This window comes from Hordeum vulgare, chromosome 3H (assembly GCF_904849725.1).
Source record: "Hordeum vulgare subsp. vulgare chromosome 3H, MorexV3_pseudomolecules_assembly, whole genome shotgun sequence".
NCBI classification, from domain to species: Eukaryota; Viridiplantae; Streptophyta; class Magnoliopsida; order Poales; family Poaceae; genus Hordeum; species Hordeum vulgare.
In genome coordinates, this window is record NC_058520.1 from 398,819,042 (window position 1) to 398,835,045 (window position 16,004).

Genomic DNA, 16,004 nt, shown 5'->3' on the forward strand with positions numbered 1-16,004 from the left:
AGATACGGAAAGTAGATTATATCCAAGAGATTCTACTAGCATTACATTATGAATAGAACTGTCATGAGATACGACCACCTTACCGAGACCAAGTACCTTACCTTTGGAATTGTCTCCAAAAGTTACATACCTTCGAGGTCCATGCTTCGGTGTGATTACATGGAACATGTCTTTATCTCCGGTCATGTGATGAGTGCATCCACTATCAAGAACCCACGCTTTTCCACCAGCCGTGTAGTCTTTAAGGTTAGCCATAAGACTGAGATTCTTCATGGTCTTCTCATACTCGGTGTCTAAGTCCTCATCATCATTGTAGTAGCCACGTTCCGCTTAGTGATCATAGGATGAAGTTTCCTCGTAAGAGACAAATGTTTCTTCAGAAATTTGACTATTACAATACTGAAGTTTATGCATTCGAATGGCTTCAACAATGATGTTGTTGATGGTAATGACATTTCCTTTGGCACGCACGAGGTCACAAAGCTCAAATAGCCATTTATCGAAGTTAGGATCAGTTGGCTTCATTTTGTGGAAAGCAATGTATTTGTGAACAATGATATCAGGATTTTTTAATGAATAATTTGGATATCTTTTCTCTAAGTCTTACCACAAGGTATGAGCACACTCAACTTCCGCAATTGATTGAGAACGTTTCTTGGTCAACCTCTAATGATTAGATTGACAGTGTTAAGGTTACCAAGCATGTTAACTTCATCATCATGAGAAGGATGTATGGGGTCAATGGGAGGCGCATAGGGATATTCAATATACTTGCACAAATGGAACTCATCGAATATGTCAAGGATTTTGTCTCTCCATTGTGTAAATTACTCCCCATCAAGAATAGGCACTCTACAACTAAAAATCTGGGAACTAGTCACATTCATCTTCCTCCAATGGCTGTTAAACCATGGTTTTGGAGACCTTGCTCTGATACCAATTGAGGGATCAATAGAACATGTGTCTAGAGGGGGGTGAATAGACTACTTGTCAAGATAAAATTTCTAGCCTAACCCAATTTCTAGGAGGGCAGAAATCTAGCAGTTCAAACAACTCTAGAGAACCCTACACATGCTAGTCAACATATATGGCAGTGCAAAAGTAAAGACTTTGCACATGTAAAGGAGTAGATGTTAGGAGATCAAACATAAGGGGTTGGCACATCAAGTTTTTGCATGGTTCCAATAGGTGGCAGTATCGTGCGTCCATGTTAGTGGAGACTTCAACCCACGGAGGGTAACTATTGGAAATATGCCCTAGAGGCAATAATAAAATGGTTATTATCATATTTACTTGTTCATGATAATCGTCTATTGTTCATGCTATAATTGTATTAACAGGAAACAGTAATACATGTCTGAATAAATAGATCACAATGTGTCCCTAGCAAGCCTCTAGTTGGCTAGCTTGTTAATCAATAGATGATCATGGTTTCCTGATCGTGGACATTAGATGTCATTGATAACGGGATCACATCATTGGGAGAATGATGTGATGGACAAGACCCAATCCTAAGCATAGCACTAGATCGTATTGTTCATATGCTAAAGCTTTTCTAATGTAAAGTGTCTTTTCCTTCGACCGAGAGATTGCGCAGCTCCCGGAAACCGTAGCAGTGCTTTGGGTGTATCAAACGTCACAACGTAACTGGGTGACTATAAAGGTGCACTACGGGTACCTCTGAAAGTGTCTGTTGGGTTGGCACGAATCAAGATCGGGATTTCTCACTCCATGTGATGGAGAGGTATCTCTGGGCCCACTCGGTAGAACATCATCATGAGCTCAATGTAACTAAGGATTTCAGCATAGGATGACGTGCTATGGTACGAGTAAAGAGACTTACCGGTAACGAGATTAAACAAGGTATAGGTATACCGACGATCGAATCTCGGGCAAGTTCTATACCGACAGACAAAGGGAATTTTATATGGGATTGATTGAATCCTTGACATCATGGTTCATCCGATGAGATCATCGTGTAACATGTGGGAGCCACCATGGGTATCCAGATCCCGCTGATGGTTATTGGCCGGAGATCGTCTTGGTCATGTCTGCATGCTTCTCGAACTCGTAGGGTCTACACAATTAAGGTTCGATGACGCTAGGGTTATAGGGAAATGTTATACGAGGTTACCGAAAGTTTTTCGGAGTCTTGGATGAGATCTCGGACGTCACGAGGAGCTCTGAAATGGTCCGGAGGTAAAGATTGATATATAGGATGGATGGTTTTGGACACCGGAAATGTTTTGGGCGTCACCGGTAGCGTACCGGGACCACCGGGACCACCGAAAATGGTCCCGGGGGTCCACCGGGAGGGGCCACCAGCCCCAAGAGGTAGCATGGGCCAAAAGGTGGGGGGCTACCAGCCCAAAGTTGGCTGGTGCGCCTCCCACAAAGGGGCCCAAGGCGCGGGAGGTGGAGAGGGGGGGAAACCCTAGGCGCTGGTGGGCCTAATGCCCACCAAGGGTGCGCCACCCCCTCCCCCTGCCCTGGACGCCGCACCTCCCATATGGGGGGGCTTCCGCACCACCTAGGGTGGGAACCCTAGGGTTGGCACACCCGTCCCCTCCTCCTATATATACCTAGGGGTTTGGGGTTGTTTTACACATCATTTCTTTTCTCCCTCGGCACAGCCCTGCTCCCCTCCTTCCTCCTCCTCCCACGGTGCTTGGGGAAGCCCTGCCGGGAGACCTCGTCTCTCCATCGACACCACACCGTCGTGTTGCCGGAGATCTTCCCCAAGCTCTCCCTCCTCCTTGCTGGATCAAGGTGCAGGAGACCTCACCGGGTTGCACGTGTGTTGAACCCGGAGGTGACGTGGTTCGGCACTAGAACGGAATCACATGGCGATCTGAATCGCCGCGAGTACGACTCCATCAACCGTGTTCTAGTAACGCTTTCGGTTAGCGATCTTTAAAGGTATGAAGATGCACTCACCCATCTATCGTTGCTGGTCTCTCCATAGGAAGATCTGAATATGGCGTAGGAAAATTATGAATTTATGTAGCGTTACCCAACAGTAACGACTACGAGAGTCCATGGAGGGCTCCACCCACGGAGGGTCCACAAAGAAGCGGCCTGGTCTATCCCACCACGTCTTCCATCCACGGAGGACTAGCCTTACTCATGGTAGATCTTCATGAAGTAGGCGATCTCCTTGCCCTTACAAACATCTTGGTTCAACTCCACAACACGAAGTAGGAGGCTCCCAAGCGACACCTAACCAATCTAGGAGGGACCACCCTCGAAAAGGTAATAGATGGGGTAGATCAATGAACTCCTTGCTCTTGTGCTTCTAAAGATGGTATCCTCTACACAAATCTCTCTCTCACGGAATATGCATGGATAGGAGAGTTTGATTTGGTGGAAAGAAGTTTGGGGAGGCTAGACATAAAGATTCAAATGATTGGATTGGAATATCTTGGTCTCAACACATGAGTAGGTGGTTCTTTCTCAGAAAATGGATCTGGAAATAAAGTGTGTGTCCTGAGTGCTTCTCCCACAAATGAGAGGTGGGTGAAGGGGTATATATAGTTAGCAGCCCAAATCCAACCGTTACACACAAAAGAGCAAACTTGGTGACACTGCGGTGCACAACTCGATGGTACCGATTAGCACTAAAGTGGTGAACTTTTGAATCTCAGTGAGACTAATATATAGAACTCAGTGGCACCGAAAAGGTGACTAATGGTCAGATGGCCAGACTCGGTGGCACTAATACTCAAATTCGGAAATTCCGATTTTGTGTATCTTGGCAATAGAATGTTGGTCACACTAAACTAGGTAGCATCGATGCAGTTTTGGTTGCACAGATTTGGTGGGAAGGTCTAGGGTTCTGTCTTAGGTTCAAACTCGGTGGGTCTGATGTCGCAATGTTGGTGACACCGAATTTATGAATGTGGAACTTGACAGAGTGGATATGTGGGAAAAATGACTGAGTGTTTTGGTGGCTAACTTTGAGCATTTGAGCAATCAGATCATTTTACTACATCACCCCCTTTTAATAGTATTGGCTTTCCTATGGACTCAAAAGTGATTTCTCACAAATATAAAATGAAGAGTCTTCTAGCTTGAAGCTTGAGCCAATATTATTCCTTTCTTGCATCCACGGGCATCTCCACATAAACCTTAAGCCATAGCTCTTCGTGGACTAAACCTGAAATATCTAGGTAAAATTGTTAGTCCAAGAAGCAATGTATGTTGTCATGAATTATCAAAATCACCAAGGGATCATATGTGCTTTCAACCGTATATAACGAGGTTGATGTAGTGGAACATCTTCACGATCCAAATCGCAGCCCGTCCCATGATCTCATCACGACCCGTCCCGCGGTTCCATCAAGATCCATCCGATCTAGTGCCGAACGGACGACACCTCCGCGTTCAGCACACATAGAGCTCGATGACAATCACCGCCTTCTTGATCCAGCAAGAGGGGCGGAGAGGTTCATGAGTTCTCTAGCACGACAGCGTGGTGGTGGTTGTGAACTAATTCAGCAGGGCTTCGCCAAGCTCTACTCAACTAATCTAGAGGAAAAACAAACCTAGAGAGAGAGGGCAGCACGTGGCTTATTAGGGTTAGGGCTGCCCTCAAATCCTCTAGTATATATAGGAGGGAGGGAGGGGAGGAGGCAGCCTCAAAACCCTCAAAAAGTTCAGCCAAAGTGGAGAAGGTGGAAGAGTCCACCTCCAATAATACTCCTAGTACGATTCCACCCTTCCCCACTTGGATTTCTTTCTTTCCCACCTCATAGCCGCATTGGGGATTAGTGGGGGCTTTGGACAGCCCACTAGAGGCTGTTCCACGTCCTCCCACGGCGCATGAGACCCTTTGGGGTGGGTGGGCCCACATGGTGGACCCCCGGAACCCATTCGTCACTCCCGGTACACTACCGGAAATGCCCAAAAAATTTCTAGAGTTCAAAAACCACTTTCCTATATATCAATATTTACCTTCAGACCATTCCGGAGCTCCTCATCACGTTCGGATCTCATCCGAGACTCCGAACAACTTTCGGGCACCAACATACATAACTCAATAATACCGAAACGTCACCGAATCTTAAGTGTGCAGACCCTGCGGGTTCGAGAACTAGGTAGACATGACTTGAGACATTCTGTGGTCAATAACCAATAGCGGGACCTAGATGCCCATATTGGCTCCTACATATTCCATGAAGATCTTTACCGGTTGAACCTCTATGTCAAGGATTCAGTTAATCATGTATGTTGTTCCCTTTGTCCTTCAGTATGTTAGTTGCCCAAGGTTCGATCGTCGGTATCTCCATACCTAGTTCAATATCATTACCAGAAAGTTTCTTTACTCATTCCGTAATAGAAGATCCCGTGACTAACTCCTTAGTCACATTGCTTGCAAGGCTTGTTGTGATGTTGTATTACCGAGTGGGCCCTGAGATACCTCTCCGTCACACGGAGTGACAAATCCCAGTCTTGATTCACGTCAAGCCAACACACACCTACGGAGATACCTGTAGAGCACCTTTGTAGTCACCCAGTTACGTTGTGACCTTTGATACACACAAGGTATTCCTGCAGTCTCCGGGAGTTGCATGATCTCATAGTCATAGGAAAATATACTTTGACATGCAGAAACTAGTAGCAATAAACTGACATGATCATATGCTACGTTCATAGTTTGGGTCTTGTCCATCACATCATTGTCCTAATGATGTGATTCCGTAATCAAAAAATAACTCATGTCTATGGTCAGGAAACCTTGACCATCTTTGATCAACGAGCTAGTCCTTCAGAGGCTCACTAGGGACAGTGTGTTGTCTACGTATCCACACATGTATTTGAGTTTCCAATCAATACAATTCTAGCATGAATAATAAACGATTATCATGAACAAGAAAATATAATAATAACTAATTTATTATTGCCTCTAGGGCATATTTCGAACATTGTATTCTAGCCCTGGGGGCCGTGGCTTGTAATGTGAAGGTTGTATATTTTTATTTGTGTCTATAGTTGTGTTGTGATATCTTCCCGTGATTCCTTGATCTTGGTCATACGCATTTGCGTGTATGATTAGCATACGATCAAATCGAGGGCGTCACAAGTTGGTATCAGAGCCGACTACCTATAGGTAGCCCCCTTTCCAACTCCTTGGTCGAAGTTGACTCTAGTACTTGGAAAACCTTTACTAACATTATTGTGTGGCTTACGGGCCCACATATCAATCGGGTGCTATTAATATCTTTTACTCCTCTTCTATGGTGTGGGTTCTGACCTTTCTTCTCTTTTGGGTTAAAGATTTTGTTAACTCTCACTGTAGGTTCTCGTAAATACTTTCTCCCAGAGAGCCCAACATTCCAGACGATGGCTTGATTCGTTAGAAGACTCCGAAGGTACCTTCCGATGTTCTCCGGAGGACTTGTCCTCATCGCTTTTGCGATTCCCTTCCTCCGTCAACCCCTATGGATGACTACATAAAAATTCCGTTCATACCTTTGTTCCAGTTTCTCTTGTTATTACAAGGTACATCGAACTATCTTACCAGGGATTCGTTCGTCCTTAGTTGTTCATGTCTTCCACAAAGTCCTTTGAATTGATATTCAATCTTCTAGAATCCTTAGTAGCCTATTTCTCTTGACCTTCCTCACCTTCTTGCATTAAGGTTAATTCCTTGTCTCTAGCAACCATCACTTGAATCATTTGTGATTGTCCTTTGATCTTATTGATTCAACCTCTCTGTGAATGCACGCAATCATCAGTTGATCCTCATAAATTATATTTTCGGTTCAGATGTTTTTCCAAACATGAGTTCATTCTCGGAAAATCTACCCTGATTGATAGTCTGTCTATGTCCATTCAACTTACTTGTAATTGATCAGAGCATCTGATTCTGATACACCAAACTGGAAATCATAAATTCCTTTGGTATTTAAGTATCAATATTATTCAGATGTTCTATAATCCACTTCCCTGCATTCTAACTTCCTCTGATTGAGTACCGATATTTAGCTCAGGTCCTTTGTGTACTGCCAGACCCATTGGTGGGTTAATATCCAATGGCATCCTTACATTCAAAAATTCTTGTGATATTCTTCCCTTGATACACGACACCATTGGTAAATTGTGTCTTCTCCCTCTCATAAGTTGTATCCTATACTTTTGTGAGCCATGCTCTTCAAGCATGTGTTAATTACTCTTCAATATGTCTTCCTTATTGCTTTGAAGTTAATGACTGATAGTTTCATTCTAAGGGTTTTGGTTTTTGACTCACCATTTTAACATTGGTCGTGCTATTCAGTACGTATTTCTGAGTGCACCCTTTGACCAATGTTTAATTATTGTTGTTCCCTCGAGCATACGTAATTATATCGTTTGAGTTGACAAATTATATCTCTTTGTCCTTATAATTTTGTAAATTCATCCATATCGAAATCTTTAGGGATTGTTGCTGAGCCCATCTGCCATACCCTAAACTTCTACATTGTTCATGATGAAGGTTTTGAAGGCATTATCCTTGTGCCTAGCTCAGGAATAATATGTTTGATAGAAGAAGTTTTTCCTTCTCTTGCTTCCTCTGGATCATCCCAAATCATTCACGCATGTGCGAAGTGTTATATGTTTTGAAGATTTGCTATCTTCAGTTCATATAACTTTTCTTAGCACCCCAAGCCACTGCCTGATTTGATCAAGGAAGATAAGTTCTTTCATAAGAACTAATCCGGGCTTACACAAGGGCTTTGTTATCCTCGATGATGGTCCCCAAGTCAGGACTCGGTTGCATTTCGTTATGAGAATTCCATGTGGCCACGAATGTCTTTACATTGTGTTCATGTGTCTTACAATTCAACTCATGATTCAAGACTTTCTTCCGTAGTCCATATCTCGAGAATCTTGCATCATCATCTTGTCTTCTCAGGCATCATGAGCATGTGCTATCGTGACACCAATCATATCTGAATCTCGGGCAGATATGATGGTTGGAACATTTCCCAATAATTATAACTTTGGTCTTATGTAACCCGGTATGGAGATGTTTTATCTAACACACCTGGATGAAGGACCTATTGTTATATTATCTTCCTTGGTAAGGTTGGCCATTCTCCTGTGAGGAAATCGTATGACTTATTTTATAAGTTGTTCCTGATGGATCCTTGTGGACCCGAAGTCCGACCTTTACCTGATGACCATATCGATTCTACCCCGAAGCACGGATGTGGTACTTCAAATTTCAACAGGAACATTGGAAAAGCAATGCTAAATAGTTCCTGATCAATTATCCAAACCGTATGGTATGGGTAAACATCACGAATCTCCTTGCCCTTTTATCAAAATGGTTATGTACTTGATAACCTATCATGTATACCATACTCTATTTTCCTTGGAAATGGTATACTATAAATACTTGTGTGTGAACACATCTCCCCTTCCATTGGTCTATTTAAACCTTTTTGTAATCTAACTTATATGAGAAGTGGTAATTCCCTACTTAGGCAGAACTCTTGGTGCCACAACTGTCAGTAAAACCCTGTTACTGTTGTGGATAACATTCCGGTAGCCGCCCACGGTGGACGAAAACCTTGCTATTGGTCCGCCTCATTTTAAAAAGCAGAAAAATGGTTCTATTTGTTCCCCGTCCTTGCTACCGACGTTGTTGCCAACATAACACACAAGCTGTCCTCTGACTTGTCTTGCTACCGAGACCGTGCAAGATGTCGCCGCTCTGCCTGCTTTTAACCCACATGGTGGACCCATAACCCAAAGTTCCACAGGATCGAAACCTGACTCTCCTGTACATCCCTTGATTCCAAAGTATCGTTTGCACTGGACTTCGTGTAAAATTCCTAAGTCACCGTCCAATGGGACGATCTGTTTTTGCATTAGAAGCAATAATTATTTTTCATTGTCCTAAACTCCCTTTCCCCTTTGTTTAGGCATCAAATGATTCCTAACCGTTTGAAATCTTGGTACCATCGCATGTTTCTATCAAAAAATTCCTTGAGTTACAACTTGAGGAATAATTCATGTCCTCTTACTTGAGTCCGACGTGAGATGCCCAACTTTGCATAGCTACGTTCTTCCAAAGTTTTCCCTATTATTGCATTCGTAGGACGATGAATATCCCAAAGGAAGGATGACGACTTCATCGGGATGACCTGAAGCAGAGAATTGAAGACAACAACGAAAGGGGTCAATTTCTTCGGGAAGAACAAACAATACCAGGAAGGCTCATTAGAATTTCGTAACCAAACGATTCCCCCTTACCCCTACCTCTTAATTCTCGGGACGAGAATTTCTTTTAGTAGTGGACAACTGTGACATCCCTGGATTAAGCTACAGAAACCAGTGTGGTTAGGCTACAGTAATCACATGCTAATGCACCACGTCATCAAGACTAACTAAGCCAAATTGCCTCTTGATAAAAAAATCAAAACTAAATTCAAATTTAAAATTAAGTCAAATAAATTATTCCTTCCAACTTCAAATTAAAAATTATGTTTGGGTTACAAAAATTTCTGAGGTAATTGTCAAGGTGAAACCAACTTTTTATAAAGTGGTTGAAGGCCCTAAAAATATTTAGAACACTACCATAAAGACATTTTAAAATACTTTTCTAATTTGTGGGAAATAAAAACCATTTTAAAATAGACCCTAAACTTTTTATTGCATTGTTTATTACTGCATTATAATTCTTGGTGCAACTTATGTATTTTATAAAACTAAAATACTCTTGTTTTAAAAACAAAAATAGAAATAGATAAAAGAAAATAAAAAAACAAAAGAAATATAAAAATTGGAAAAATCCCCCCTCCTAGGCCACGACCCAGCTTGCTACCCGATCGGCCAAGCCGCCCACGCCCCGAGCCGCCCACTCTCCCCTCAGCCCGTGGCCTATAAAAGGCGAGCCCCACTAGCCCTAATCCCTTTTTCCCACTCCCTCTCCCCTCCTCCTCCATAGCTGCTCGACGCCCCCTCTGTGCAACTCGCCCCTCCGGTGCCTGCCGACGCAAACCAAGCCCGAGCCGTGCCGCCCCGCGTCTCCTGCACCGCCCTCGCCCCCCTCGGCGGCCTCCTCGCCCCCGAGCTGGTTGCCACCCCTCTCCACACGAATGTGAGAACACCCCCTCTCTTCCATCCCTCCAGTGACCTCGCTTTGGTGAACCCTCGCTGTCGGCCGCACCCTGTCCATGCCCTCGCCGCTTCGCACGTGCACGTCACCCCGACGCCGTGCACGCACGCGCCACCGCTCGCGCCCTCATCGCGCGCCGACTCCACCCCGGTCGTGACCACCGCTTTCCGGGCCACCGTGAATGCCCCTTGCTCCGGTCGTCCCTCTGGTCACCTGTTGCGCCCATGCTCGTGTGCGCCGTCCCGTGGCCGCTCGCTGGTTGCCACACAAGCCCTCGCTCGCCCCATCGCCAGCCACCGCGTCGCCGTGCATGCCCCGCGCGTCGGCCCGCCTCACCATGTCCCCGCTCCCTTCACCGCTTGCTGACCCAGCCGCCCACCTTCGGCCATCGGGGCTGCCGGTCGTTGGCCCCGCCACTGCCCTCTTCGGGCGATGATTTTTCTCTCGGCTGCCCACTAACCCTAATGCAGTTCCCCCACCAAATGACACGTGGCCCCCCTGAAACTTGTAAAATAATAATAATTAAATATATATAATAAAATATGAAAATAACAATATAGTTACTTAAATTAATTAATTAATTAATACAATTAATTATGATAAGTAATTGACTAGGTTAATTAAACCTAATTTGTTAATAATTTCAGCACGATATGACATGTAAGACACACCCCATTTTTATTAGCTCTAATTGAATTAAATTAACTAAAATTAAACCTCGGTCAATGGCACGTAGCACCCACTGTTCAAATTGACTAGTCAACATGAATGTTGATTGCTGATGTCAGCATGACATCATGCTAATGTCATTATTAAAGTAATTGAATTAAATTAAACTTATTTACTTTCTTATTAACAATAAAACTTTAAAAATTAATATAAAATAATCCGTAATCTGGTTGAAAAAATTTATACATGAAAGTTGATCAGAAAAACGAGTCGAACCCGGATACACTATCTATTTGTCTATCACGCGTCCCTATCATAGCGAACATGGAACTTCTCCATCCGTTTCGCTTGTCCGGTAGTAGCTACAAACCTGGGAAATATAGTCAGATATTTTCCCGATCCATCCTTGATGACTAATACTGCGTTAGTGCATGCCTAGCCCTGCATATTGCCATGCTATGCATTGTGTTGCATCTGTGCTTTATATTTATTGTTTCTTCCCCCCTCTTCTCTCCGGTAGACCCCCGGGTACGACTACTCTCCTGATGACCAGCCCTTTGCCACAGAGCAACAAGGTAAGCAAAACCCCCTTGATCATTCTTTTATCGCTTATTATTTATCCCAGATGCTTGCATTTGAATTTTTATACTATTGTAGGTAGCTCCTATTCTGATGCATAGCCTATTTTTGATGAACTACTACTTTACTCTACTACACTTTAAATTGTTTAGTATATGTGGAGGAGTGATCCCCTTTGACCCCCCTTAGTCGAGTTGCCCCCGCTTTATCGTCAAGTCTCGATCATCTGATCGACGATTCGAGCCTCGCCACATCACTCACACCCCTATAGTTGTATGACGTTGTAGAGCTACTATTGAGTACTGAGGGTGACACCTCGATACGTACTCCTGATGTTAGCTATGTAGTGTGGTTAATTGGCAGTGGTTCAAAGAGGGTGATTCCTCCTTCTCACCTCCGATAACGACTCTGTTGTACAACCCATCAAGTTGGTCCATCGAGGGTGATTCCTCCCTGGCCACCTTGACGGTTACATCGTTTGGTATCCATCAAGGGTGATACCTCGGATCCCTTTGATGTTACGGACACAATCTTACTTGACCTTATTACTGGGAACATGAATGGTGTGTTGCGGGTGGATTCTGCGTGGATATGATGAGGCGTGGCCGGGCATTGTGGACCTTGCCACACATCCTCGAGATTAATTAAAATGCTAATGAGATTTGGGTATTTGATCTGGGTTGGTTGTAGACCTTTTCACACTAACCATCACGTGGGAGAAGTTATGGGTACTCGACGTTAAGGTATCACCCGAAGCTCTGCAAATGTCAGTAATGGAGCGGCGCGCGCCCGAGTGGTCCATGGAAGCATCGTCTTGTATAAGAGGTGCCAGGACTGACAATGGTCGCCCATGCATCGTGCAGGAGCGCAAAAGGGTGATGGGCACATGACCCCTGCGCGCTTCGGGTTCACACCGGCGGGCTGGCCTCTCTCTTGAGCCTACGTAGGGTTCCGATGTGTGGATGTTCCAAGGCTGGGCACGACCCAGGAAAGTGTGTTCGGCCAGAGTTTATCAAGCGTGACGGGACACTTGGTGCACCCCTACAGGGATAAAAATTAACAATTCGAATAACCGTGTCCACGGTTACACGATGACTTGGAGTTGTGCCCCGATCTTATACAACTAGAACTGTTACTTAACTGGAATGTTTGCCCCGGTATTGCTTTCTCGCTGGGAGTTAAGGAAGAATCCTTGGGCGTGACCTTAACTTTTTTTTGCCGCAACAATATGACTATATAATTGTGCTACTTTCTGTACTCTCGTCTATTGCTGCAAGACCCGTGAATATGCTAGTCTTTGATAGGACTAGTCCTTCTCTCTCTATTCTTGCATTGCTAGAGTCAGTCCACATATAACCCCTTTCCTTTGATAATGATGCATACTTAGTATAGTTCTGATGTCAGTCTTGTGAGTACTTTGGATGAGTACTCATCGTTGCTTTGCTCCCCTTTTCCCCCTTGATACGATTGCTGCGACAAGATGATGGAGCCAGGAGATCGCGTATCCCGTCGACGACGACTGCTACCCACGATGGTGCCTACTACTACGTTGATGCCGCTCACGACCAGGAGTAGTTCAGGAGGTTCCTAGGTAGGAGGCCTCGCCTCGTTCGATCGTTGTATCTTTTGTGCTAGCCTTCTCTAAGGCATTGTCATGTTTTACGTGTGTACTCAGATATTTGTGCTTCCACTGACCCGTGTGTTTCTCGAGCTTCTGTATTCTAGCCCTCGAGGCCCCTGGCTTGTAATATGAAGCTTGTATGTTTTTATTTGTGTGGGGACCCCGACTTACGAGTCAAGATCGCCAAATAAACGTGCTCAGTGATCCAGAGATCAATGCTCACTGAATACACAGATACTGGATATTAAGAGCCTTACATCCATACATACCATTTGATACAATAGATGACCATTGCGGTCGAGCCTTACATATATAGGGCCTTGAGGGCCAACACACCAAACTGGACCAATAGCGGAAATATTGGTTGAAAGCGTGATCCCATGCCATCAGCCTTAACCTACACACATTCTAACTGGGAAGCGTCCTAGCTTGCAGGAACGTCACCAAGTTACTCTTCACCATATCCTGTTCTCTCATACCTGGTTAATGAAATAACCAGTGGCAAGCCAATGAGTACTTTGAATGTACTCGCAAACAGCGCATGATGTGGAAAATGCAGTATGTACGATAACAAGTAGTATGCAGTATTGGTGGATAGCAGCTTAACTGTAAATAAACATGATCATGGATGTGCAACATAAGCCAGAGGTTGTTTAGAAGAACAGGTTACAGATATCAATATATTTGTTAAGGGCTGAACACTCCGGGTTCACCCGATATGCCAAGTCACCAAACTTGGTCATATCAATTCTCTCATGATAACACCATTAAACACGCAAACACTCACACTTGGTTTATGCGGAAACGACTGGACGTAGTTTAAGCAGCACCACCCAACTGTCCTTGACAATGGACACGGCTATTCGAATAGTTTTACACTCTGCAAAGGTAGTACGTTGGACCCACGAGATCCGTGAAACTTCCGTGTCATCCATGACTCGCGGTATATAACATACCCGAGGTAAGTACCCGATCAATGCCTTTCCCCTGACAATACTAGACAAAGAGGTCCACTCGATTGGTACCCAGCCCACATGTTGTACGTCTTACCAGCACCGACTCTGGACAGTATCAACCACGCGGGGACCAACGGTGTGCCTGGAACACGTAAAAACGGCCTAATCGCCCTACCTAGCACGACCCCATCACGAGAGTGACCAGACATCACTCCCGCCACTAGTAATGTGGCTCTTTGCTAGCACCGACCAGAGTAATCAACAAAGCCCCGTCCCATAAAGGGGTAACATGGTCGTACATGCAAGGTTGGGACGGTCGACACATCATAAATCTAATCCCATTTTCGAAACCATACACACACAAAATACCCGGTGCACCACTTCGCCAAAAGTGGCCACCTATCTCATCATCACCCTCGAGCATTAGTGGCACCCGACGGGGTTTTCAAAAACCTTGATCTTAGAGCATCATCATGCTCATGCTACTACTATTCTAGCTTTACTTGTCAACATGATATTAGCGTGATCCTCATAGGTGGTAGGATCAAGCTCAATGCAAGTGCTCCGGAGGAGCCTTCGGTTACATCACTTCAATGATTTACCGACACTTATGATCATATGCAACGAAATTATTTGATTTAATAGCATGCAATATAACATATGCTCAGACATGGTCAAAGTGTTGCTTGCGTTTGCTCACATAAGTCCTCGGGGTCTTCGAGGTCTTCCGGTCCACTCCGTGTACTCAGTCTACTCCGTCAACTATCGTCGGAAACAAACACAATAAGCCACACAGCAAGCAGAAACAAAAGTGCTATAAAAATGGAAGTTATATTTTTCTTGGACCTCGCTCGTCATAAGAAAAATACCTGAAGCTTTCTAGAGGAGAGTTGGCCCATCAGGGATTTTTGAGTGGATGAAAGGGGGAATAGGTGGTCCTTGAAGAAGCCTACAGAAAACATCATGATAAAAATGAGTGGAGGCACTCATTTAATAGAGCAAAACTTTTGGAAATATTTAGGAAGTAGTTTCACTGGATTTGGAGTTGGAATCAATATTCTAGGGATTTTACAATCCAGAATAAATAGCAAAAGGAGATGTTTATTTAATGCAACAAAAACAAGGTAGAGAAAAATATCCACCTTGGCTAGAAAATTAGGTAAGAATTTTACATGTCTCTGGAAATTAGAATCACTCCATTTGGAGGTGATTTGGATCCTCTAGGAATTTCACAAAGTGGGGCTAAATATATTTAGATTTGAATTTGAATAATAGCACTACACAAAGTATTCTTGGAAAAATGTGCAATTCACAGATCTGGATAAGACATGATTTTAGGAACCTACCGAATTTTGAATTGTCAGATTAGGAGCTGAGATGGATTTTTTAGAGATTTATGAAGTTTCTAATAAATATATAAACGAAAAGCTTCACCAGGGCTACAGTCTTCCTGGGCGCTAGATGGATCGTGGGCCGGCCCATTGGCTCGGCTGGCCAGCACAGGAGGCCATGCAGGAGGCGCATCGGCCGAGTATGCCTTCGGCGACGGGGAGACGCAAACCCCGAGGGCACCTCCACTTAACAGGAGAGGGCCCGGCCGGTGGCTGGCTGACGTGGGGCCCAACCCGTCAAGTCTTTCTTCCTCCTTCGCCCGATCTAAGGGCATGCACGGGGCAGGGCCAACCGATGCAGGGGCTGGCTCCGGCGGCGCTCCGGCCATCCCCAGCCGAGGCGACCGCACCGGCGGGCTCGGGGAGCTGCACCGCCCCCATTCCGAGGCTCGATGCCGCAGGGAGGGCCGCAAGGAAAGACGGTGACGGCGGCTACGGGGAAACCGTCGACCTTTACATGACTCGGCTCGAGGAGTGAAGGGAAGGAGATGGAGGCGATGGGGAGGAGCTGCGCCATCCAGGAGAGGACCAGGGGGCTAGAGGCGAGGGAGACCCCCTGGTTGGTCTGGATCGAGCGGAGACCTCCGGTGGGGCTTCGACCATGGCAGGGCAGGAGGAGGAGGATGGCTTGGGAGAGAAGAGGAGTTGCTCAGGAAGTTGCTGGGGGGAAGGAGAAGCTAAAT